Source organism: Stenella coeruleoalba (assembly GCF_951394435.1).
Source record: "Stenella coeruleoalba genome assembly, chromosome: 1".
NCBI lineage: Eukaryota > Metazoa > Chordata > Mammalia > Artiodactyla > Delphinidae > Stenella > Stenella coeruleoalba.
In genome coordinates this window covers 38079979-38106403 of record NC_137169.1, presented here as the reverse complement: position 1 = coordinate 38106403, position 26425 = coordinate 38079979, and the positions used below count along the sequence as shown (strand labels likewise).

At 52.0% G+C, this 26425-nt stretch overlaps 1 pseudogene across 1 annotated transcript; it reads right to left on the bottom strand.

Annotated features, from left to right (window-relative positions):
- Window positions 1–239: 239 nt before the first annotated feature.
- On the bottom strand, window positions 240–21120 carry LOC307195921 (fatty-acid amide hydrolase 1-like; annotated as a pseudogene). Its single transcript has 13 exons — window positions 21097–21120; window positions 20671–20766; window positions 11772–11889; window positions 11362–11511; window positions 10852–11043; window positions 10133–10326; window positions 8533–8551; window positions 7928–8051; window positions 6906–7003; window positions 6488–6587; window positions 4729–4839; window positions 1748–1893; window positions 240–368 (listed from the first exon to the last, which is right to left on the bottom strand). The product of its transcript is annotated as a fatty-acid amide hydrolase 1-like (transcript).
- Between the last annotated feature and the right edge of the window lie 5305 nt (window positions 21121–26425).

Below are 26425 nucleotides of genomic sequence, written 5' to 3'. Positions count from 1 at the left end.
CAGAGATCACAAGGCTGGCCAGTCAAAATGTTTATTAAGCACTTCATCCTGCTCCCTATCTTGGGATAATCTGGGGCGTCTGTATTGAGCAGACACGCAGAGGGATAACAAACAAAAACTCTGGTGGGCTTCCAGGAGGAGGAGAAATGAGGCAGATCTGGTATTCATGAGAAGGAAGGGACATCGAGAGCAGACTTAAGTGAGGATGTAGAAAGGCCTCCAGGAGAAGGAGTGTCTTGTCACTTGGATTCCCTGTGCTTCTTGACCAAGGCCTCTACCTCCTTCATGAACCGGAGACACAGTTCCTCTTCTCATGGCAAAGCGGTGCCCTGCACAGCCGCCGAAAGCCCCACAGATCCTCTCACCACCTGCATAGAGAGAGGGTCTGTGTACTCAGAGCCTGCTTCCTGCTCACAGACCCCGTGTCCAGCCTTCCTCACCACCTTCAGGTGTGCATTAATCCAAATATCTCACCCCCAGTCTATATTAAGGTAGAGACGTCCTGGATCTTAGATTTCCAGGCTTCCTCAGCTCTCAGCAGAACCTGGGAAAACAGTTCTGCTTTGGCTACAATTCTCCAAGGTTAAGATATAAAACTTGCTCCCTGTGTAGAGAGCTGACTATAAGGATGAAATATAAAACCGAGTATCCACCCCAGTGTTCTCAGCAAAGGAAAGAAGAATGTGCAAATCCCTGACCCAGAGTCTCATTACACTTCTGCAATGAAAGGGGTGCCTTGACCCCAAACACAGGCCCAGGAACATAGGGGCTGAGCCTGAGTCCCTGCCATGAAGTCCAAGCATAGTCGTAGGCATTCAAACATGTTTTCATTGCTTTATGACAATATCATATAAGCCCTTATTTGCCTTTGTCTCTGGAGCCAGGTCACATGGCTTCAAGTCCTGGCTCCTTCACTTCAGCTGGGTGTGTGGCTTTGGTCAAGTCCCTTAACTTGTCTGTGCTTCCATTTCCTCATTTGCAAAACCTCACAGGACAGTTATGGGATTTAATGATTTAATATATATACAGCACTTTTAAACAGCTCTTGGAACAGAGTAAGAGCTCAAAACACATTAGATAGTATCATTATTGTTATCTTCTCAGAATTCAGGTCAGCAGTTCCACTGGGTAACTCTAGCACTAAAATCAATTTCCAGAAAAAATAAGTTACTTAATGTCTGACTCAGACACATGCATACTTTTCAGAGCCAGTCTCTCTCTTTCCCTCTCTCTCTTCCTCTCTCTCACCCAAGTCAGGGTGGTTATTTTAGACCATGAATTAAATAGGTCCATGGAAATATTTCCTTTGTGAAGCCCTCTCTGAATTAGTAACAGTAGCCTTTATTGAACACTTCCTACATACAAGGCATTATGTTAATTGCTTCACTCTTTTTCCATTTAAACTTTAGCACAATCCTGCAAGGTAGATGTTTTAAATCCCGTTTCCCTGGGGAAGAAACTGAGGCCCAGAGAGGGTCAGTGTCCAGTTCAGTTACAGAGTAAGCTCCTAACCAGGGACCTTCGCCCTGCTCCGCCTACCCAGCCTCTGGGATCGACTTTTCCTCCAGAAGTGTTAAGGAAACCACTGCTTTTGCAAAGTACTCTCCCCTGACAAGGACAGAGGTTGACTTGGAGGTCAAATAGTGTGTCAGGGATGGGGTGAAACTGCATCGGAAGTCATAAAGGGCGAACACCAGGAATGAACGGCCCCACCCCAACAGGGAGAGAGGCAGAGAGGGAAACTGACCTCCTGGAAATTTTTTTCGGAACGATCTCTGTAGTAGCCCCTGTAGAAGGCCAGTTTCTCCTCATCCTGTAGCATCACGGTGGTGACGGGCAACACACCGGCAGGGAAATTCAGGATGTTGTACAGGGCCCAGTAGGAAGATCTACCTGTAGGAAGATCCAGGTAAGCCCAGAAAATTATCTGCTCAGAAAAGACTCAGTGGGAAAGAATGTGGGTGAGCACTCCCTCAGGGTGCTTCTTGGAACTGCAGCCCTCTGCTTGTAACAGCCAGTTCAGTGCAGGTGGTCGGCCTGACCGCTATCTCCTGCTCCCCACAGTGGAGGGAAGGAGAAAATCAGAATCCGCTCTGCACACGTGGCCAAAACGCACATGAAAAGATGCCCAACATCACTAATTATTAGAGAAATGTGAATCAAATGAGGTAGTACCTCACACCAGTCCGAAGAGCCATCATCAGAAAATCTACAAACAGTAAATGATGGAGAGGGTGTGGAGAAAAGGGAACCCTCTTGCACTGTTGGTGGGACTGTAAATTGATACAGCCACTATGGAGAACAGTATGGAGGTTCCTTAAAAAACTAAAAATAGAACTACCATACGACCCAGCAATCCCACAACTGGGCATATACCCTGAGAAAACCATAATTCAAAAAGATACACGCACCCCATTGTTCATTGCAGCACTATTTACAATAGCCAGGACATGGAAGCAACCTAAGTGTCCATCAACAGGGGAATGGATAAAGAAGATGTGGTACATATATACAATGGAATATTACTCAGCCATAAAAAGAATGAAATAATGCCATTTGTAGCAACATGGATGGACCTAGAGACTTTCATACTGAGTGAGGTAAGTCAGATACAGAAAGACATCATATGATATCATTTATATGTGGAATCTTAAAAAAAAAAGGATACAAATGAACTTATCTACAAAACAGAAGTACAGTCACAAATGTAGAAAACAAACTTATGGTCACCAGGGATGGGGGGGTCAGGGATAAACTGGGAGATTGGGATTGACATATACACACTACTATATATAAAATAGATAACTAATAAGAACCTGCTGTATAGCACAGAGAACTCTATTCAATACTCTGTAATAGCCTATATGGGAAAAGAATCTGAGTGGATATATATATAACTGATTATTATTATAAATATATAACTGATTCACTTTGCTGTACACCTGAAACTAACACAACATTGAAATCAACTGTACTCCAATAAAAATTTTTAAAAAAAGAATCCGCTCTGCAAAGCCTTACTCACGTGCCAGGCACTGTGCTCCCCTCTCTGTGTTGCTGAGTCCTTGACTCCTCTCCACCCCGTGAGATGTGGATTACTATCCCGCATGTACAAATGGGAAACCGAGGTGGCAGACAGGTACACAGGTACACAGCTAGTGGGCAGCAGAGGATTCAGCCATGCCCTCAAGTACATGGGGCTCCAAGAGGGCTGGAGTGCGCAGTGCAATCCTGAGTTGAAAAGGCAGCTCCTCCCAGCAGTCACCTGTGTGCAGGGAGTGAGCATCAAAGCAGCAGTGAGGTGGACAGAGGGCACTAGAGCAGAGCCAGATGTGGGGTGTGCCTTTGGGCAGCCACGTGGGGGAACCCAGAGGAGAGGACTCCAGGCTTGAGGTGGGTTTGCATTCTGCATGGTATCACCTCTGAGACCTGCACCTGCGCTGGGGATGGGTTGCTGCCCTGTGCTGAGGCTTACATTTGCAGGTGGCCTGGGCTGAGGCCGCCTTTGTAAGTGAGGCAGCAGAAAGCATGTTAAGAGTGAATGGGGGGGACTTCCCTGGCAGTCCAGTGGTTAAGACTCTGCACTTCCACTGCAAGGGGCGTGGGTTCAATCCCTGGTCAGGAAACTAAGATCCCAAATGCCATGGGACCAAAAAATAAATAAAAATAAAAACGTAACATTTGAGGATTTCCCTGGTGGTCCAGTGGGTGAGACTCTGCGTTCCCAATGCAGGGGGCCCAGGTTCAATCCCTGGTCGGGGAACTAGATCCCACATGCATGCCGCAACTAAGAAGTCTGCATGCTGCAACTAAAAGATCCCGCATGCCACAACTAAAGATCCCGCATGCCGCAACTAAAGATCCCGCATGCTGCAAGGAAGATCCCACCCACATGCTGCAACTAAGACCCAGCACAGCCTAAATATATAAATATTTTAAATGTAATTTTTTTTAAAAAAAGAGTGAATGGATATGCTAAGAGAAAGAAGTCAGACCCCCAAGCCTCATACCTCATGATTCCATTTATATGAAGTCCTAGAAGAGGCAAAATCGTAGTGACAGAAGGCAGACCAGTGGTTGCTGGAGGTAGGGGTGGGGTGAATTGCAACAGGACGTGAGGGGAATTTGGAGGATGATGGAAATAGTCTATATTTTGATTATGGTGGTGGTTATACATGTATATATACATTTGTTAAAATTCATCAAGTTACTCAAAATTGGTGAATTTTATTGCATGTAAATTATACTCCAATAAAGTTCATTTAAAAAGTGAATGGAGAAAAAAAAAAGTGAATGGAGGGAATTTCCTGGTGGTCCAGTGGTTAGGACTCCACGCTTCCACTGCAGAAGCCACGGGTTCGATTCCTGGTCCGGGAACTAAGACTCCACAAGCTGCAGGACGCGGCCAAAAGAAAACAGAAAAAAATAGTGAATGGAAATTGGGAGTGAGTGCTAACAGGTACAGGGTTTCTTTTCAGGACGATGAAAATGTTCTGGAACTAGATAGTGGTGGTGGTTGCATGACATTCTGAATATACTAAAACCCACTGAGTTGTACGCTTTAAATGGTGAATTTATGTAATCTGAATTTTTTCTCAACTTAAGAAAACATTTTAAAATAGTGAATAGCATCAGAGGTCAAGGCCACAGAGGCTGTGGCAGGACTCAAAGGTCCTGGACTCCTAGTCTCACCCACCCCACCCCCGCCAAGACTCAGTGCCCTCTCACTTGATGCCATGGCAGGATAGCCGATATAGAAGGCAGGGTCTCCAGAGCTGGTGCCAGCGGCACGTCCAGGTCCAGGGACATCCACTTGGCTATGAACTCTTGCTGATATGCCTGCAGGGATAGTGGTGGGCAGGAGGGTAAGACTGGCAGAGGTCAGTGTTTTCAGGACAAGGTCAGGTGTTGCCAGGCCGAGTCAGCTTAAACACCAGGAAGAATCCCCAGGCTGTGAGATGCAGACTGAGATGGGGGCAGGACGGGGGGATGTCAGGGTCTTCCCAGGGGCCAAGGCAAAGGGATGGGAAGGGGAGTCTGAAGCTACAGTGATTGGGGGACAATGCATCAACCTGGCCCCAGGGAGGCAGACTACATTAACCTCCTAGGTCACCACCCTGGTGCAGCTGGGCATGCCCTGCCGGCCAAGACAGAGATCTACCTCCTGTTGGGCTACTCCTGTCATCACTCAGGTGTCTGCTGCCCCTGTTCCAGCAGTCCCTTAAGGTCTCCCCAGGCATACATCGCCTCCACTGCTGTGTGCTGCTCTCACAGTTTCTTGGGTGTCCTTGGGGAATGGGGAAGACTGAGAAGTCCAAAGGTCAGCACGGGAGGACTCCTTTTCATACAAACGGGGACATGACAGCCAGGAGGCAGGGTCTGGCCTCAATGCCGGCTGCATATCAGCTGGCAGCCGCTACAGGGAATCACCCTGTATCTTGTCCCCTGGCCAAGACACCTTGCCTGTCCAATGTTCCCAAGAGTACACATCCCCTGATCAGAGCCCTACCACCACCACCAGCCAAAGGGACCCACAGTCCCCCACAAAAATCACAGGTCCCCTCCCCTAAACTGCGAGGCCCCAGGTCAGCCCTCAGGCTGCTCCAGCCCCGATTCCAAACAGCACCTCAACTCCAAGCACACCAGGCCAAGCCCAACAGCAAGGCCAAGCCCAAACCAGCCTCCTCTCCCAGCCACATCCCCACCACAGTTCCAACCTTAACCCCAACCCCAACCCAAACCTAACCTCAACTCAGGCCCAACCGTTATCCCAGCTTAACCCAATTCTAGCACGCACTCAGATCTCAACTCCAAATCTAACCCCAGCCCCGGTCCCAGCCACACCCAAAAGTCTAAATCTAACCCCATGTCAGGCATGACTCTAAAACGCTAATTGGATCCCAAAGTCTAAACAGCCCTGTCCCCAGCAGACAAGCTCCCCGCAGCCACGTGACCCTCATCCAGTTCCCATGGAAAACCCTCGTGAGCTGGACCTGAGGAGACTCAACTACTCACCCCACTCCATGAGTCTCTTCCAAATTCTGGCCAGTCCAGGGCTCCCAGAGGAGGGGAGAGATGGGGAGACCGACTTCAGAAACCACAGGGCAACACCAGCCTGCCCGGGACAGGGGTCCAGGAAGAGCAACTCTGCTCTGCTTGTCCCTAAGCCCCTGACCACCACACCAAGCCCTGGGACCTCTCTAAGTCCCACCCGCTCTAAATCCCCTTCCCTCTCACTGACACTCCTCATCACTGAGCCTCTCTGAAGCCCCTCCCCTCTCTGAGAGCACTCCTCTCTTTTGGCCCTATCCCCCCTCTTTCAGTTCCTCTCCTGTTGAGCCCTTCTCTGAACCACCACATTATCTGGGCCTCCTCTTCCTCTCTGACCCAACCTCACCCCCCTGGGAGCCCCTCCCCTTTCTGAGCCCCTGTCCTCTCTGGGCCCTTTTCCCCCCCCGAGTCCCTCCCGCTCTGGGCCCACACTCACTGTGTACTTCAGGATCCAGGCCAAGAAGCAGTTGAGTGGGTCTGGCAGGCGGAGCTGGCTGACCATGTCCTTCATGTTGGGGTCCACAATGTCCCCCTTACTGAGGAACCACAGACACAGAGCTGGTCAGTTACAGCCTTCAGCCACCGGCTTGCTCCCACCGCCCAGCTTCCCCTCGGTAGATAAGCCACGGAGGGAGGTCAGACCCAAAGGAACACTCTGCTCTCACCAGCACCACCCCTGGAATGCGTGCATTCTGAAGACAGGGCCTGAGTGGGTGACTCGCTGCATAAGGTCACACAATTAGCCGGAGGCATCCCACCAGCCCAGGCCCACAGCTCCCCTCCTAGGGCTCAAGTTGCCACCAGCCCCCTCCCCATTTCCACCATGCCCCATATCTGAGTCCCAGCAGACATACACCTTCTCCAGAAGAGGGGCCCCTCCCTCAGCAAAAGGACCCCCGCCCTGCAGGTGTAAGAAGGCATACACGGCACGGCGGATAGCGAAGGGGATGACCTGGGGAGACAGAGGCCGAGTCAGGGCCTGGAGCTCGTCCTGCTCTGCCCTGTGTTCTCTCTGTATCCCTCAGGATTTAGAGAGAGGGTACCACCTCATCCCTCACCTCCATCCACCTCAGCCCCACAGCAGGGCGTGAGAAGCCTCGTGCCATGCCCACTCCCTCAGCCCACACAGAGATGAGACAGAATTCGAGCTGCCTATTTAGCTGTGACCCAGCCCCTTGCCAAGTGCTTTACTGTGAGCTCATTTAACCTGCACAGCCACCCGGTGTGGTAGAAACCTGAGGCTCACGGGGGTGAAGAGACTGGCCGGGCAATTCTCAAAGGGGAGGCAGGGCAGGGAGGAGCTGCCGGGGCGTGGGAGGTGGGGGAGGAGGGATTTCGAGGACAGAGCACTCCTTACAGCCAAATGGAGGCAACAGAAACCCCGGCTATGGGAATCATAGGCGTGAGCCCCAGAGTCCCCACCACCGAAGGGGGATGCCTTCCTCACAGGGTGGGGCCCACCCTGCTCCCACCTCCACCCCATCAGTCTTCTGGTCCAACCTCTTCATTATACCCGTGTGGAGACTGAGGCCTAGAGAAGTGATGTGACTTGGCCAGGGTTACCTAGAGGCCTAAGGGCCCAGCTTCACTCGATACCAGGCTCTCTAAACCACACTTGCTGAGTACGCTCTGTGTGTGTTGGGTATATGACGCTGGGGTCCCTCCCTCTCTGGGGGTGATACCTTCTACGGCTCAGGGCGGCAGAGAAGCCAAAGCAGCGGGCATCCAGCTGACTGACCGAGCGTGTGGGCTTCCTGCCCACTGCACCCTGGGCTGAGAAAGGAGGGCTTCACAGGGGGTCAGACAGCAGACCCGCCAATGAGGAATGAGGGGTGGGGGGAGGGAGCCCTCCAGGCCTGCCCCCCACCTGGCTCACCTCCTCCCTGAAGGGCAGGGGGGCACGGTGGGGTGCAGCGGGTGCACGTCTTCAATCAGCAGCGCTCTCAGGCACAGCGCCAGGCTCTTCACGTCCCGGGCCGTGGGGCCAGCCGCTGTGGTCACTGCACAGAGGGGGCGGAGGGAGGCAGATACACCGCATCCTTTCTGCTCTGGGGACCCCCACTGCCTGGCCTCGGAGGGTGGGACCCAGGGCCATGATCAGGGCAAACGGAAGAGGCCCTGGGGCCAACCTGGGTCAGGGGTTGAGGACGGGTGGAGTCGGCAGACTGGCTAAAGCGACGCTAGTGCCTGAAAGGAGACCCTCATCTGGGGCAGAACATGAAGAGACTGCTAGGAGAGGTTAAAGCACCTCTCAGTGGGGCAAGAGTCACTGGACTAGGGAGCCACGCAGAACCTTCTCCCAGATTCCTTGATCACCAGTGGGGCCAGTCTGTCTGAGATACAGGACAAGTGACATGTCCTTGGAGAAAGGCAGGCAGGTTTGTCTTTGAATGGATGTGGCCAGAGGCGGACAAGACCTCACCTGATTTCCTCCCCTCGACAGCAGAGGCAACTCCGGAGTAGCTGCAAAACCCCACCCACCCAGAGCCCAGCTCAGCACCTGAAGGGAAGGCCGTGGGTGCCAAAGAGGCTTGAGCACCCAGCCAGTGCACTCCCCTGGGACCCAGCACACAAGAATGGGAGCTATTTCAAACCCTCCCATGACTTTCTACTGCCCACAGCATAAATCTGAGCTCTTTGACTGCCCTTCAAGGCTCTAAACTATCAACTCCTTCCATAACTTCCCCTTCTAGCCTTTCCACACACCCATATCGCTCCAGGCAAAATAGGCTGCTTACAGAATTACAGCCTTCTAGATGCCACTGCATGTCCGTCCTTCAAAACCAAGCTCAAGGGACTTCCCTGGTGGCTCAGTGGTTAAGAATCCGCCTGCCAATGCAGGGGACACGGGTTCGATCCCTGGTCCAGGAGGATCCCACGTGCTGCGGAGCAACTAAGCCCGTGCGCCACAGCTGCTGAGCCTATGCTCTGGAGTCCATGAGCCACAGCTACTGAGCCCATGTGCCACAACTACTGAAGCCCATGCGTCACAACTACTGAAGCCCATGCGCCTAGGGCCTGTGCTCTGCAACGGGAGAGGCCACTGCAATGAGGAGCCTGCGCCCAGCAACAAAGAATGGCCCACGCTCACCGCAGCTGGGGAAAGCTCGTGTGCAGCAACGAAGATCCAATGCAGCCAAAAATAAATTAATTAATTAATTTTAAAAATCCAAGCTCAAACACTGCCTCCTCCAGGAAGCCTTCCCTGCCTTTGACCTGCCTCTGAAAGTTTAAAATCTAGGCTTTTAATAAATCTCTGTTGAAGAAAATGTCAGCTTCACCCTGTAAGTTCCCACAAGATTTGACCCTCTCTTAGAGCCTCGATCACTTGCTGACTAAGCCATTCGGATGTCTAAGAGCACAATAGGGCCAGGGACTAGGTCTGAGAGTGTTCTGTGTCCCCATTACAGGGCCCACACAATGTAGGTACTCAGAGTGGGGTTGAAAGATAGGTGGAGGGGTGGATAGATGTACGGATGAATGCAAGATAGATGGAAAGATTAATGGAAATACGTATGGAGAGGTGGGTGGATGGATGAATGGAGGCAAATATGGATTGATTGATGACCAGTTGAGTGGATGGATGGAGAGATAAATGGGTGAATGGATGAATGAATGAACGAATGGAAGGAAGGATGTGTGTAAGTTCTTCAAGGGCTGGGATATTTGTCCATTTTGTTCACTGATGCATCCCAAGTACCTAGTACAGTGTCTGTCCAATAAATTAAATGGCAGATGAATGGTGGAATTGCTTGATGGATAGAGACTGGGATGATGACTGCATGGGTGGATGAATGGATGGGGAATTGTTATAGACGGATAAATGGATGGGTTGATGTATGAGTAAGGGGAAGGGTAGGTAGATGGATGCATATACAGATGAATGAATTAATGAAGTAATGAATGAGTGGACAGTCTATTCCACTGCCACCCATACCAAACATGGTGTGTTTAGCTGTGGCTGAGGCAGGAGTTATTTGAAGCCCTCCTACCTTGACCCACTTCCCCTAGTACTAAGCTAATGAGAGTTGATGTGCGGACCAGACCCCTAGTTCCTCCAGGCCGGGCTGGAGGAACCCACCACCGAGTACCTGAGGCAGTATCCTGTGGTTGGGAGGCCACAGACACCACTAAAGCTGGCTGGAAGGCAGACACTGCCACCAGGGTTGGTACCCATGCCCAGGATGGAACTCCCTCCTGCCGGGAGAGCTCCCTCACCCCCTGAGGAGCCCCCAGGTGTCTTAAGTTCAAAGGGTTGAATCTCTGCAATCAAAGCTGAGGGAAGCAGAAGAAAAGGGGCTGGGAGGGGAAGGTTTAACTGGAGAAGACTGGCCCGCCCACAGAGAGGCCGGCCTCCCTCAGAGTCACCCCCAGGGCTGGTGAGCTCCACCCGGGGTGCTGGAAACCTCCTGGTGTCCCTTCAGCTGAGGTGAGGGGCTGCTGCTGCAAGAGTCACCAACCACAACTCCTCAAATAAGGATCAAGGAGCCCACAGCTCTGCTATCAGAACTGGGAACAGGTTCCAAAAACAGGTAGAAATAGATACACCAACAGCTGAGTGGGGTGCAGGGCGGGGAGGAGAATAGAGAATAAGAACAATTAGAGAGAAGCTGGAATAGAAACAGAGATGTAACTTTCCAGAACCTTGGGACCTGAGGGCCCTTAGGGAGCATGGAGTCCACCCACACGTTGTCAGATGAGGAAGCTGAGGCTCAGAGGGCAGAGAAGACTTGCCCAAGAACCTCGGTCCCAAGGTCTGCGTGACCGGCCCTCACCTCACCCTCAGCGCTGAGTCTGGACTCTCAGCTCCCTCTTCGTCCTGGGCCCAGCCCCGGCCCCGGCCTGCCTGTTGCAGAGAACTGAGCAGTGTCTGGGGGATGTTGGTCTTAACGAAGGGAATAGCTACCCGGCCTTGAGCCCTTTCACAACGACCCCATCCTTGGCCACCGGCTTCTCCAGGAACTGGGCCAGGCCACATGTCAAGTCATGGCCCTGCAGGGAAGTGACATGAGCTCCAGCCCCTGGGGGTCAGAGTGGAATCAGCCAGCGGACAGACTCTCATCCCCACTCCACTCACACTCACATGCATTCTCTTGCCCTCTGAGACTCAAGTGCTGCACGCTTAGAAGGATTCACAGATGGCAGAAGAGCACAGCACGGTGGTTAAGAGATGGGGTTTGGGAGCCCGACCGCTGGTTCGGTTTCCCAGTTGGCCAGTTTCTAACTGTACAGCCTCGATTCAGTAACTTGCCCAATGTCACACACTCAGATGCTCATGTGTATACATGCACGTGTACCCCCAGGGCTCACCACGCAGTCATAGGTAGCCTTGAGGCTGGGGGAGACCCCGCAGAGAAGGCCTCGCTCTCTCTTCTTCACCTTCTTCAATGCCTGCCGTTGTTCCTCACATTCCCCCAGGACATCTGTCAGGCATTTCACCTCCTGGTGCACTTTCAGTGCCTGAGCAGCTCTGAGGGAGACCAGAGGGGGGCTCAGGGGGTGGCCAGGCACAGGGCACTGAGTCACCCCATCCCCTCTGCCCACCCTGACTCAGAGCAGAAGTGACAGATGACTGTGGCACGAGTCACCTCCCAAGCTGGCTGCAGCGCCACAGGGTCACACCTGTCCCGCAACTCCTCTAAGCAGAACAATGACGGGTGACATCCCCCACTCCACCCAGAGCCCCGGGGTTGGGCCCTGACCCCAACCTTCCCCCCCACCCCGCCCCCAAGGTAGCTGCAGAGGATGCTCTCCAGACTCAGCTTGTCAGCCCGCAGCTTCTGGGCCAACTTCTCTTGGGGCAGCTCCAAGAATGGGCTTGGGGTCCAGCTCTGGCTCCTGTGGAGTTGGGGAGCAGGCAGATGTCATACTGCTCCACTCAGGGCCCCTCACACACTCAACATCACGTCCACATACTCCAGTGGACACAGTGTGCTCATCACATGTTCCTGTGCTCAACCTTAGCATTAAAGACATCTCCTGGTCTGTCTCCCGGTTGTCATGAAAGCCCTGCAGGGACACAGGTGTCCTCTTCTGTGTCTGCCTCCCCAGAGTCCAGCCCAGGGCCCGGCACAGAGAAGGCCTGCCTCCCTCCTCGTACCGCTATCCAGCAGGGACACCAGGGGAGTGGGAGTGACTCTACAGGCACATCTTGGGACACAGGGGTTATGGAAAGTGAGGCTCAGTTCTGTGAGGTTTGCCTTCAGAGCTCAGCCCGGCATCCCACCTTTCCTTCTTCTCCAGTCCTCCCACCCCTGCTGGTCTGACCTTGGGGAAGGGCAAGGTCCAGCGTGGGTGGCAGGAGAGCTGGGAGCCAGCCTTAACCACAGCACTGGTCAGCTCCCCTCCCATGGCCTAGGTCTCCTCAGAGAGGCAAGGACCGGAAGTCAATGAGGAGTCAGCCATGCAGGTGAGCACAGACAAGCCCCCCAGCTGCTCTAAGCTCAGCCCTTCAGGGTGTGAGGGAGGGCCTGAATCAGCCCTCAGGCCTGGATCAGCCCTCAGGACTCCGGTCAGGGGCAAGGGTGACGTGACAAGGACCTAGCACACGGCGGGCACTCAAGAAGGCAAAGCTGTCTCCCTTTGCCCTCCACGGTCCCAGCTGAGACCCTGCCGCTGGCAAGCTGGAGTGTGGGTTGGGTGGAGCGTTCTTGGTCCTGGAGGGGAGCAGGGGAGACAAAGGGGTTTTCTTGGGAGGTTGGGGGCTCCAAGGCTTCTTGGATTCTTCCTATCCTCACCTTACTCTCCTCTGCAGCGTCTGACTCTGAGACACCTTCCTTCTGGAAACTCTCCTTGCCCTCAACTCCCCTGACTTTCCCCTGTTCTCCAGCAATTCCCGCTCAGTCTCCTCTGGCCCTCCTCTCTCCTTACCTGTCCACCTTCCCTGGGCAACCCCAGTGGCCACATGGGCCCCACAGTGCCCAGATCTCCCCATTTCTCCAGTCCAGGCACACTTCCCACCAGGCCTCAGACCCATTTACCCACTCACGGACCCACAGTCATCCAGGACTCATCATTTTTCTGTCAAACCTGTTCTTCGTGAGATTCCCAACTGATGCTACTTGTGTCACCAATGCAGTGAACCTCAAGATCACCCTGGATCCTCAGACCCAAGTTCTTTTTTTTTTTTCTTTTCACACACACACACTGTATTTTATTTCTACAAGACACCAAGCATTGTAAATGGATGACCACAACAAAAGCAGCAATGATTGCAATTACCAAACACGAAACACACTCACACTGTGTCATAATAGTGACAGACCCAAGTTCTGACCATGGATTGATATAATGCTAACACAATCACATGTGAGATAGATGTGTTACAACCCTTCATACGTGCCAGGCCCCATTCCAAGCATTTTACATATAATAATTCATATTACTCCTCACAACAACCCTAGGAGGTAGGTCATGTTATTTTCTCATTTTACAGCAGAAGACCCTGAAGCACAGAGAGCTGTTTACCCAAGGACCTGGATTCATGCCGGCCTGTGCAGCCCCAGTGCCCATTCTCTTATCCACACACAATGCCAATAGGGGGTCCTGCCTCCTTCAAATCTCCCACCTCGGACTCCTTCCTGCCTAGAACCTTCTCTGTCTCTCAGTTTTCTTACAGCCTCCTCACTGGCCTCCCTGCCTCTAGACTCTACCCCTCCAACTCAGCCTCTTCACTACAGCCTGGGTGATCCTTTCCAGAACTTATAAAACCCAAATCTGACTGCAGGTCCCAGTTGCCCTCAGAATAAAGTTGCAACACCATTCTCTTCAGGATGGTTTAAAGACTTTCACCATAAACATATAACGTGTTCACACAGATACACCAGTATTCGCAGTTACCCAGTACTTACCCAGCACCAGGAACACGTCAAGCACTCTGCCTGTCCCATTGCATTAAATCTTCACCAAAACCCTTAAATGGGTGCTTTTATTATCATTTCAGTTTCACCAATGAAGGCAACTGGGACACAGAGGTTAACTTTCTTGCCCCAGGTCATAAAGGTGGGGACACTTAAGCCCAAGTCATCTGTAGCTTCACCGCTACTCTCTAATGGCTCTTGGGAGGGGAGCTTTTCTGATGAAGCACTTCCTGGGTGCCAGGCACTGCCCTAGGCCCTTTCTCTGCCTGGGTTCCGGTGGGCCCATCTCACCAGCCTCTTCTTGCCTATTCCCCTCCCGTATACTGCTGCCCAATCTTTCTATTCACTGTGCCATTTTGCCATCTCCGTGCCTCAGCTCAGAGCTCCCCAGCCTGTTTGCCACAAGTGAGACAGGCTGGGACCTGGGACCCTTTGCTGGGACCTGGGCCCCTTTGCTGCTGTGCTGCAGTGCTTGCACCTGGACACACCTCTCCTCCAGCAACAAAATACAAAGAAACTGTATGGGACTAAAAATGACTGCATACATGCACAGTTGGGGCAAATTTTGGACCCAAAAGATACAAAGAGACCAAAAACCCAACTGCCACTTTTGCAGAACCTGGAGCAAAAGCAGGGTGTCGGGAGCAAAAGCAGGGCCCTGCGCATGCCCCCTGCACACAACACCACCTAAGGGGTGGGCAAAACACCTAAGCCACCCCTCTGTCCTGACCCTTGGACACACCCCTACCCTCATCCCATGTAAGAAACAAGCTTGCCCCCCTTCAGGGAGTGAGAAAGCAAGGGAACCTGTTGTTTGTTCTCGTTCCCCCACTGCAGCAGGGGCCCCAGTAAAGCCTTGCCTGCATTTCTTGTCTGGCCTCTAGTCGATTTCTATGGATTGGGGAAGGCCAAGAACCCTAGTCGGTAACACAAGGACTTTCAGGAGGGCCCGGATAAGCATCACCTTGGACAGGGCGAGCATTTGGCTAGAATGCACCTCAACAGCTGCACCCTCCGTGCCTAAAAGATACTGAAATCCTTCTGAGTCACTTAGCAAAGAGCCACTGCCCTGAGCACTGCACTACCCCAGCTGCCCTAGCGCCTCCCCTGGGATTGCATCCTCTCTTCACAGCCCAGCAAGAAAAGGGCTCCTCTAGGCACAGCCTCTGACTCCCTCAGGGGCCACGGAGGGCCAGCCTGTGCTCATCCCTTGACTTTCTCTCCCCAGTCCTGAGGAGCCCCACCAGTCCCACCAGGGACCACCCAGCACTCGCCAGTCCACGGGCACACCATCAAGACTGAACGCCAACCCCGATTCCCACATAGCTACCTGGGGAGGTGGTACCCCTGGTGACACCCTGAGGGCAAGTGCCCGGCGTCCATCTGGACCCCTGAGGCTAGCGTTGCCCTGCAGCTGTCCTTGCGTGGCCACTGGTGAAAATGGCAGCCTCTCGGGAAGCTGGGGAGAGGTGGGGAGAGCAGGCCAGGAGACACAAAGGGGGGCCCTGCAGGCCTCTGCTGGGACTGCTCCTCTGCCAGTGCTGGGGTGGGGGGCTTTCAAGGGCCCGAGGAAGCTTTTCACCAACCCTGATGAATGGAACAAATCTATTAGAATAAATTCACTGAAACTCACTAAAAGCCCACTCAGCAAGGACATTAGTTTTATTGCTAAAATGAGAACTATCACTTAGATAGTGCTTGCTGTATACCCACTGTAAACATTTATTAACTTACTTGTATACTATAATTATAATCATCACCCCATTGTAGAGATGAGGAGGTTAAGGCATAGAGAAATTATTTTAAATGTAAGCATCAGAGTCAGGATTTGAACACAGGCAGCCCAGCACTCTCTTAACTACCACACTCTTAACTACCGTGTTACACAGGTTCTCCCAAGGCCTGTAAGATCAGGTTCGATGTAATTTATATGACATGCTAATAACAGTTTTATGACTTAGTTGACAACAGAGATGCTTGAATATATAAAATCTCGGAGGGCATTAGAAGACCTAGGAATTGTGAGTGTCAGTGCTACTGTTTCAGCAGAAGCTGAGCTAGACTCAGCCCAAGAATGGATGTATTGGTGTGGAGAGAAAGTCTCTACTTAATGAGACTGCAAGTCACCTAATGACTCAGTTTATTGAGAGAGCTTTGAAAGATAGGGACATCTTCAAAAGATGACAACCACATCAGACAATCCCCACAAATTTTCTAAACATCAACAAATTATTTGGAAATTATTAGAATAATCTGATGAAAGAATTGAGCCTCAACTTATATTGCTTTTAAGCCATTTTAGTATATACTAGGTGGGCCAAAATGTTCGTTCGATTTTTTCCGTAAGATGGCTCTGGTAGCACTTAGTTGTCTTTAACTTCATTTGAAACAATTTTGTTAGATTGTATGTGACAGCTGTCATATCACCCTGCATTTAAAAAAAGACTTACCAAAATTGGTGAATTTTTGTGTAGCCATTTTTTTTTTTTTTTTTTTTTTTTTTTTGCGGTACGCGGGCCTCTCACTGTTGTGGCCTCTCCCGTTGCGGAGCACAGGCTCTGGACGCGCAGGTTCAGCGGCCATGGCTCACGGGCCCAGCCGCTCCGTGGCATGTGGGATCTTCCCGGACCGGGGCACGAACCCGTGTCCCCTGCATCGGCAGGCGGACTCTCAACCACTGCGCCACCAGGGAAGCCCTGTGTAGCCATTTTAATATTGAAGACAGAAGAAAAAAAGCAATATTTTCAGCAATATTATGTTTTATTATTTCAAGAAAGGTAAAAACGCAACTGAAACGCACAAAAAGGTTTGTGCAGTGTATGGAGAAGCTGCTGTGACTGATCGAACGTGTCAAAAGTGGTTTGCGAAGTCTGGTACTGGAGATTCCTCGCTGGACGATGCTCCATAGTCGGGTAAACCAGTTGAAGTTGATAGTGATCAAATCAAAACAATAATTGAGAACAATCAACGTTATACCACGTGAGAGATAGCTGACATACTCAAAATATCCAAATCAAGCGTTGAAAGGCATTTGCACCAGCTTGGTTATGTTCATTGCTTTGATGTTTGGGTTGACATAAGTTAAGCGAAAAAACCTTTCTTGACCATATTTCCGCATGCAAGTCTCTACTGAAACGTCATGAAAATGTTCCATTTTTATAACGAATTGTGACAGGCAATGAAAGTGTATACTGTACAATAATGTGGAACAGAAGAGATCATGGGGCAAGCAAAATGAACCATCGACAACCACACCAAAGGCCAGTCTTCAAACAAAGAAGGTGATGTTGTGTATATGGTGGGATTGGAAGGGTGTCCTCTGTTGTGAGCTCCTTCCGGAAAACCAAACGATTCATTCCAACAAGTACTGCTCCCAATTAGACCAACTGAAAGCAGCACTCGACGAAAAGCATCCAGAATTAGTCAACAGAAAACGCATGATCTTCCATCAGGATAACGCAAGACCGCATGTTTCTTTTTTTGTTTTTTTTTGTTTTTTGTTTTTTTCCTTTTTTGTGGTACGCGGGCCTCTCACTGTTGTGGCCTCTCCCGCTGTGGAGCACAGGCTCCAGACGCGCAGGCTCAGCGGCCATGGCTCACGGGCCCAGCCACTCCGCGGCATGTGGGATCCTCCCAGACCGGGGCACGAACCCATGTCCCCTGCATCGGCAGGCGGACTCTCAGCCACTGCGCCACCAGGGAAGCCCCGCATGTTTCTTTTTTAAAAAAATAAATTTATTATTTTATTTATTTATCTTTGGCTGTGTTGGGTCTTTGTTGCTGTGTGCAGACTTTCTCTAGTTGTGGTGAGTGGGGGCTCCTCTTTGTTGCGGTGTGTGGGCTTCTCACTGTGGTTTCTCTTACTGCGGAACATGGGCTCTAGGCACGTGGGCTTCAGGAGTTGTGGCACACAGGCTCAGTAGTTGTGGCGCTCGGGCTTAGTTGCTCCACGGCAACGTGGGATCTTCCCAGACCAGGGCTCGAACCCGTGTCCCCTGCATTGGTCGGCGGATTCTTAACCACTGCGCCACCAGGGAAGTCCAAGACCACATGTTTCTTTGATGACCAGGCAAAAACTGTTACCGCTTGGCTGGGAAGTTCTGATTCATCCGCCATATTCACCAGACATTGCACCTTCGGATTTCCATTTATTTTGGTCTTCACAAAATTCTCTTAGTGGAAGAAATTTCAATTCCCTGGAAGACTGTAAAAGGCACCTGGAACAGTTCTTTGCTCAAAAAGATAAAAAGTTTTGGGAAGATGGAATTATGAAGTTGCCTGAAAAATGGCAGAAGGTAGTGGAACAAAAGGGTGAATACGTCGTTCAATAAGTTCCTGGTGAAAATGAAAAATGTGGCTTTTATTTTTACTTAAAAAACTGAAGGCACTTTTTGGCCCGCCCAGTAGTGTAGAAGAAATCACCCCATCCTGCCAAGCCCCACAGGTCCAGGTACGTCGGGGCTTCTCCACGCTCAGCTGGTCCTGCCTCCACGTGTGGTTTGAAAATCAAAGAAAATATATTTTGAAGTTTTTAGTAGACTGATTTATTATTCATATTTCCAAAGTGGTTGTTAAATATGTTTAATGTCATAAACCCCCTCAACCTGAGGTGACCAGAGCCTCCTAGGCAGCAACCTTCAGCCAGTGGACCCTACAAATATTATTTTCTAAGTATTCTATAGAAACACTGCCTTATCTCAGGCTTTTCTCTCTCTGGTACTGCCTTTCCTGTTCCTTCCTCATTTTGGAAAACTCCTACACGTCCTGCAAGGCTTAGTTCCAACACCACCTCTCTGTGAAGCCTTCCCCACCAGCCCTCTCCAGACAGAAGAAATCACCCCTCCTGCTGAGCCCCACAGCTCCCTGGGCATCTGGCCTTCTCCACCCTCAGCTGAGCTGCCTCCCCTCGTGGTCTGCACAGCTCTGTTTCCATCACACCCCACCCAGACCGGGAGCCTCTTTAAGGCAAGCCTGGGTCAGATGTTAGATTCATCTGTATAATGAATCTGTCCCCAGGGTCCAGCAGAGACAAGACCCAGGGGAATCCTTTGCGAAATATTCCTAAATGGCAATGAATTGTATTTGTTTGAATCCTGTGAGGGTTTGAGCTGTGTTTCAACCTCCCACCTGCCTGGGTCAGAAAGCTGGTCATCTGAGGCCTTGAGGGTAACCCTGGCAGAGGAGTGGTCTGATTGAGAAGGTGCCCAGGACAGACATGTGTAGCTATGTTGGGAAGAGAATAAGGTGCTGAGAGCCAAGAGGCCTTGAGGGAAGGCTGGAGACACCATGGGTAACCTCACCCCAAACCCTTTACACTCCTCCAGCCAATCAGACAAGCCCCTCCAGGTACCCAGCCAATAGCTACCTATCCCAGACAACCACACATACACCAACCAGATGCCCAGACACACCCAGACTCAGACTTCCTCACACATCAGACACACGACACCATGTGTACACACTCAGCCGAACATGCAGACCCAAGCCAGCCGTACCTACCTAGATGAATACACGCCAATCAGTAACACGTACACACCCAGCCAGGCACATACACCAAGGCCCGTAACCAAACCCAGGCAGCGTACAGCCAGACACACACCCATCCAGCACACAGTAAAACGCCAGCAGGAGGCACACACAAGCAGACCATTTACTGTTTGCAGTAAAGGAACATAAACTCACCAATGCACACAGATGCGACCTCCCCACGCACACAGGAATCTTCTCCATCACACGGATTCGCCGCAGCAACCCCATTAGCCCAGATTTCCTCCTCATCAACCAGGGAGGGGCAGCTGCTCTCTGGGGGCAGATTGATTTATCCAACTAATTAGCCCCAATTAATATTAATACACATTCTCAGGAACTGCAGCAGCTCGGGCAGAGAAGCTGCCTGGGCCATCAATCACCGTCCAGGGGACAGCAGAGGACACTCAGGAACTCCAGAGCACGGGGACAGCACCTCAGGCACTACCCCAACCCCCGCTCCCTGGGCTCCCAGAGGGAGTCCGCCACTATCACCCAAGACATCACCAGCCCACCCCTCCTGGGGCAGTTGGGGAGCCCAAGGCCCAGAAAGGGACTGTCACATCCTGCAGGCCACACGGCAAACCGCAGGCATGGGGCAGAGTTGTCTCCATGCCTCTCCTTCCCCCGCTCCCTCTGCCGCTCTGGAAAGGCTTTGCTGACTTACCCGCAGCTAAACCGCTTCACTGCGAGGCCCAGCCCAGCCACAGTGACTTGCCTCAGTGCCTTGCACTATCCCCAGCCAAGCTGTCCAAGCCCCCTTTTAAGAAACATAGCTTCCTGGGAGGACCCCATCTCCAGTGCCCCCATGTGCTTTGCACCTGTCATGTGCTCAGCAAACATTTGCAGAGCCCTGTGCTGGCGGGGGGAGGGGGGGTGAGAGGCAGAATATGTAGAGCAGGGTCCTGTCCCAGTGGGGTCTGGGGGTGCTCAGGGGCTGAAAGGGCTCTGGCCTCCTACCTCCAATCACCTCCATAAGTTTATTTTATTTCAACAAATAGCCCAGGTAAACACCCACAATTCTGCTGAGCCCTGTGCTGGGCACTGGGAGAAAGGGAAAATACACAGATGGAGGAGGAACTGACAGGGACACAAGGAGCCAGGATGGGGAGCTGAGTGGGGGGCTGCTCCCTGTCTTCTGAAGAAGATGGAGCAACAGGAGGGGCCCTGTCCTGAGGTGGGACCCACTACTGGGACTGAGTGCTGGGGACCTCAGGGGTCAATGTCCGCTCACCTGCTGCCGGAGACGCTGTGCCAGGGCTGCCATCTGCTGCAGCGCCCCCTCTCCGCGCTTCTGCGCCCTGGGATCATTACTCAGGGCTGCAGCCTGCTGCACCACCAGCGAGTAAGAGAGCCAAGCCGCCACAGGCGTCGTGCGGAGGCGCCATCTGCTTCCTCAGGAGCGCTGCCTTCGTGTTTGTCAGCTACACAGCCAGAGCACACTCCCACGCCTGTTCCCCAACGGGGCAGGAGCCATGGTCCCAGGTGTTGACAGAACCCAACCTCCTCCCAGCCAGTTCTTACTGCCATCTGGACTTATCCCCTATCTGGACAAAGTCCCCTGTTCCTCAGGCCATGCAGAAGAAGGGGCTTTGGCAGAAACTAGCCTGAAGAGGAGCCCAAGACTGCAGGTGGGCAGGTGACCAGGCTCTGATCGCACCTCCTTCACGTCCTCCTCCCCCATCCCACTCATCAGACACCCCACCAGCACCCTAATCTGACCCGCACCAGTTCTGGATGGGGTTGCCTGTGGCTTGAAGGATAATCACCAACGCCCTTAACATGGCTCATAGGTCACAGGGAGAACGACTGAACAGCCCACGGCCGCCCAGAGTTAGCAGCTCACTCTGCGGGCGTCTGGGGCTCAGGCAGAGAAGAAAGGAAGGGACATCGTGGGGGGGGGGGGGCAAGCAGAGCTCAGAAGGCATCCGTCCCAGGGGACATGATGCAAGGAAGTGAGGACTGAGGCAGGCAGGCATAGCACTCACCCCTGCCCCCGCCAGCCCAGCTAGACTTTCATTCCTGATTCCCAAAGCAAGGCCACACTGCTGCCCCGGGGATTCCAGCCTCCCCAGTCTACTGGTCGTCCCTTCCAGACTCATGTCCCATTTCCTCATTGGACTAGGAGCTCCCTACCAGTAGGGAGAGCGTGCAGAGAAGGAATCTGTGGGGTGGGGTGGGGTGAGGGGATGGAGGTAAACTCCTGGAGGAGGGGCAGGAAAGATGGGGAAGATGTGCAGCAGTAGAGCCGGAGGGACTTGATTTGGGAGCCCTTCCACTCTTGTCTGTTTGGGCCCAGTCGTCTGTATCAGAGGAGGAGAGGGGAGCAGTCGGTCACATCTCAGGCTGCCAGTCACCAGTGAACAGGAGACTGGTGGCCGCACCCTCAAGACTGGGAAGTCAGAAGCAGATTTGGTGGGAAGGAGACGGGTCTGTGGTTCGTAATGTTGAGTCTGAGCACCCAGGGTCACCCAGGGCTGGATGTGGAGTCACAACCTACAGAGTAACCCCAAGGTCATCCACCCTCTAACACTCTTCACCATCTCCCAGGGGCCTCTGGAACTAGCCCTCCTCATCAGCAAACTCCCTGCGTCCTTCCTCCTCTTCCCCCACCGTTCCCTTCCCCACACCGCCCCCCTCACTGAACCCTGGCTTCCCCTGACGGCTCAGCTCCCCCAGGCCATCTGGCAGCTGCACCACCCCTGCAGCACCCGGGGCCTTGTTACATCACCCTTTCCTGATTCCACCCCTCCATTACATCACCCCATTTTATCTCCTCATCACACTTACCATTCGCTGAAATTATCTTATTTACTTATGTCTTGCCTTCCTCCCTAAAAAAAATAAGTTCCGTAAAAGCAAGTACCTTGTCAGCCTTTTTCAAAGTGCCTGGCACACGACAGCTGCTCAGTAATATTTCTTAAGTGGAGGAATGATAGATAGGTCGAACCCTCCCTTCCCGCCTTTATCTCGATGTATCTCCTCTATTACCTCTATGGCTCCTTTCCAGCAGCATGTAACACGCTTAAGTCTCTCCCATCTTAAAAAAATAATTTAACATTTTTTCCAAGATTCTCTCAGATCTACATCCTTCATAGCTACCACCCTGACATCTTTCCTCCGCTCCCAGCCAAGTTTCTCAAGTTATCTACACTTGCTGCCTTTACTTCCTCATCTTTCACTCACTCCTCCACCCAATCCAGTCTGGTTTATGCCAAATCATCTCAACAATCTCCCTGAAGTTAATTCAGCAGCATGTGCAGCCATTGCCACCACCCTTCTTGAAATACACTCACTCCTTGGCTTTTGTGACAATGCAGCTCTTGGCTTAAATGTCACTTCCTTCAGGAAGCATTCCCTCACACACACACACACACACACACACACACACCCAGGATGAACCAGGTACCACTTAGTTTACTCTGATAAAGCAGTGCTTCTGCTTTACTGCACTTCTAACAAGTGTTTTTATGTAGTTGTGCACTTGGTGTCTGTTTGCTAGAAGAATGAAAGCGCCATTCAGGCAGGGACTATTTCTGATTGGTTACCCTGAAGTAATTCCTGTGGGAGGAGTTCAATACGTTTATTGGATGGATGGAGATGAAGGGGGTATAGAGATGGGGAACTGGATGGATGAGGACTTGCAGACGAGGAGAAAGTCCCAGGTTGAATATATACTGGGAGCTATTTGTCCTTATGGGCACAAAGCAAGGTCAGAGCAGTAGTTAAGATAAATGTGAAAAGGGCTGAGGACAGGGGCTGACCAGGACATTCCTGTTTAGGATGAGAAGGAAGTAACAGGTGGGGCCAAAAGGGTTCACTAATAACAAATCACCCACTCCTCCATTCAACAGGCCTTCACTGGGTACCCACTGAGTACCAGGCGCCATGCTGGGTGCCGGACATGCAAGGGCAAACCCCACACGGCCCTGACCCTAGGTGACTTCATCTGCCTCAGGTGCAGAGGGCCGCCACTCCCAATCTCTGTGTAGGAAACCTGGGAGGTCTCGCCAAGGCTGGCTGGGACGCTCAAGACTTGATGAGACTTAATTATGTGGCAATCTCTTATGCCCAGGTTGTCTGAGCAGGTGGTCTGGGGTGACACACCCCACGGCTCTTTCCATGGCTCTGATCTGATTGTTTATTGGCGACTTGGATGAGGTTGGAGAGGTCCAGTGCTCAGATCTGTGGATGGACAAAGCTGGGAGGCAGAGCAGAAAGAGTGGGCAACAGAGCCAGGATCCCAAAGGCTCTCAACAAGCTGGAGCTCTGGGATGACCCTAAAAGATGGTGCTTTTTAGGGACAAGTGGCAGGTCCTCTGTGTGTCCTAAACTCCAATATCACAACCCTTCTGTAAACAGACACCAGCAGAGGAGCACAGTGCCTGGACGTGGCTTCTGTCTCCAGTGTTGTGGTCACTTAGCAGAGAACCTGGCACCCAGAGGGTGTTTACTGCCTGTCCTCGGGATGATTGTGCAGACAAGGAAAGTACACTAAGTCTGGAGTCGGGCATGTGGATTCAACTCTTCTCTGTTCAAGTCTTTGTCCTTGGACAAATCAGCAACGCCTTTCTGAACTTCAGTTCCCTCATCTATAAAATGGAAGTAATAATGCCTACTTTTTCCAATGAGATAGTGGATTATCAACTCCACAACCTAACCAATATTGGATTCTATTATTAAGACACAGCCCCTGCTTTCGAGCATGGACAGAAGCACCAAGAAGCCCTTTCAACACAGCCTGACAGTTGTAAGAGGATGACCACCCTTACCTTGGAATAGTGGGATGTGGGGGGCGGGGATCTTCAGGTGGAGACATGAGGAAGAGCATTCCAGGCAGAGCAAGCACAGTGAACAAAGGGCATGGAGGTGGGAGGTGTGCAGTGCCCTGAGCACCATCTCAGGGCCCCAAGGAAGAGGAGGAATCAGAGTGGTCAGTTGCATGGCCAGGGGAAGCGTGGCCTTGTGGGTCAGAGCCAGGAGTCTGGACTGAGCACAAGGTTTTAGGCATGATGAGGTTTGTTTTTAGAAAGGTCACTCATCTGCCATAGGAAAGACAGTTGGAGAAGACCAGTCTGAAGAGGGGAGGCCAGGCAAGAAGCTATGGCAGTGGACCGGGGAGTAGGGGAAAGGCTGAGACCAGGAAGTAGCCACGTGACTTAGAGGGTATTGAGGTGGCTGGACTGGTCAGACAGGAAGAGGCGGCGGCTGGCTTATGCTGTCATTCCTCTGTGCCTCAGCATCATGGGACACCAGGCAGAGGCTCTGACACCGAATGAATCAGATATCGATTCTAACTCCCCTGCTTCTAGCTGTGGGACCTTTCTGTAAAATGGGGACACAAACACTGACAACAGGGTGAATAGGATAAAATGACACGATCACTATAAAGTGCCCAGAAGGTAGATGGCTCATATTCAGAATGTCCTCCCCCCCTTGTCCTGATTAAAAGTCACCTGATCACTTCATTCATTAAATACGTACATCTTTACTATCACAACCGCCTGCCTCCCTGCCTCCTTTCAGTCAACGAATATCCTCCAGAATGCAGCTCCGAGAGGACAAGACCCCAGTCTGCCGCATTCATCACTTCAGTCCCAGCATCCAATACAGCGCCTGGTCCCTAGGAGACGCTCAGTTAATGTTCACTAAATTAACTAAGCACCTTCTAGGCACTGTTCCACATGCTGAGTATCAGGCTGAGCACGACAAAGTGCAGCTCTCAGGAAGCTTGCCTGAGTGGAGACCAAAAAAAAAAAAAAAAAAGTATGATTCCAGATAGTGATAATGCTATAAAGTACAAACGGTGGCATGTTAGAAGGTGTCAAGGGGGACTGTTTGCCAAGTGGGTGATCAGGGAAGGTGACATTGGCGCCAAGTGTTCCAAACAGAGGGACAGCTAACACAGAAGCTCTGGAGCAGGGACCAGCTTGAGACGATCGAGAGACCAAAGGGTGCTCGTGTGGCTGAAGCACGCACAACGAACGAGAGGAAGAGATATCCAGGAGGAGGCAGGGGGGTGGGCAAGGGCCACGTCACGTGGGGCCTCGCAGGACTCGAGGAGGAGACTGGATTTTATTTGCAGTTGATTGGAAGCCATTGCAAGGTCTTAAGGAGAGAGGTGGATGGATCTGATATACACTTTTTTTTTTTTTTTTTTTGCTGTACGCGGGCCTCTCACTGTTGTGGCCTCTCCCGTTGCGGTGCACAGGCTCTGGACGCGCAGGCTCAGCGGCCATGGCTCACGGGCCTAGCTGCTCTGCGGCATGTGGGATCTTCCCGGACCAGGGCACGAATCCGTGTCCCCTGCATCGGCAGGTGGACTCTCAACCACTGCGCCACCAGGGAAGCCCTGATATACACTTTTAAATGATCACTCTGGCTGCTGTATGGAGAATGGATTGGCGGACAGGTGAGGAAGGAATCAGGGAGCCCAGTTTGGTTATTAGTGTCCAGGTGAGAGGCAGGTGGCTTGGACCACAGTGTAGAGGTGGAGGTGGAACGCAGGGGGTACTCGCTTCCTCGCTGACCACCTCCGCCGCCCTCAGCAGCATTTGGCCCCATCGTCTACCCTTTCCCCCCAGCCCTGATCACAAGAGAGCCAACGTGCTTGCATCCTCCACACACACAGGCCCAGGAGCCTCTCAGGGATGGGATCCAGGCTTGGCGGAACTCCGGCACCACTAAGCACAGGGCTGGGCACAGCCCTGCTGGGGTCCAAGGGTGACATCAATAAACCAGGGAAGGAATGGAGGAGAGGTGGCCCCCCACGGCAGCCTCGTGTCTGAAAGCACGAGGCTATCATTAACCAAAGAGAGAAATGGGGCAGGAAGCTGGGGCAGATGGCACGTGGTTTTATGGAAGGATATGAGGCAAAGTGACGGAGCAGTTAAGAGAAATCAGGGCAAAGTGCAGCAGCTGCCTGGTCACCCCAATCTAGGCATCCATGTGGGTCGGGCCTTCTAGTCAGCCCCAAGGTAGGGCCTCAT